The sequence below is a fragment of the Capsella rubella genome, unplaced genomic scaffold (assembly GCF_000375325.1).
Source record: "Capsella rubella cultivar Monte Gargano unplaced genomic scaffold, Caprub1_0 scaffold_2, whole genome shotgun sequence".
Taxonomy (NCBI): Eukaryota; Viridiplantae; Streptophyta; class Magnoliopsida; order Brassicales; family Brassicaceae; genus Capsella; species Capsella rubella.
The window spans coordinates 5,950,609-5,951,152 of record NW_006238922.1 but is presented as its reverse complement, the minus strand read 5'-3'; positions in this window follow the sequence as shown (position 1 = coordinate 5,951,152).

Here is a 544-nt window from a genome sequence, read left to right as displayed (position 1 = left end):
CAATGTTAACCAAGAAGTATGTGTAGGAGATTATCAGACTTCATGGAGTACCGGTCAGTATTGTGTTATACTGGGATTCGAAGTTATTAAAATGTTTGAAGTAGATATTTATATGGTATTTATAAAGCTTTTATAAGGTTTTTAAATTTACATACATATAAAGATAATTTGTGGCTATATATATAAAGTTTACATATATATTTTTGATAAATTTCAAATTGTAGTGACTTTTTGATAAATTTACAAGAGTGGTATTTAAAAAAAAATGGTATTGGAAAAAGGGTATTTTTGAAATTCCACCAATTTTGTTTCAATTTTGTACATGTGGATTCCACGTCAGCATGACTTCAGCACACGTGGATTCCACATTAGCATGACTACTGCACACGTGGATGCCACATCAAAATTAGCTAAACATTTATCACGTTTTTGTATGTTTTGGCAACAAAACTAAACTTTAGGTTTGAAATTTAAATTATTTAAAAGTGCGTGTATGATTTAACACATGCGATAGTTCAATGTATGAATTCATCACAGAGTAATT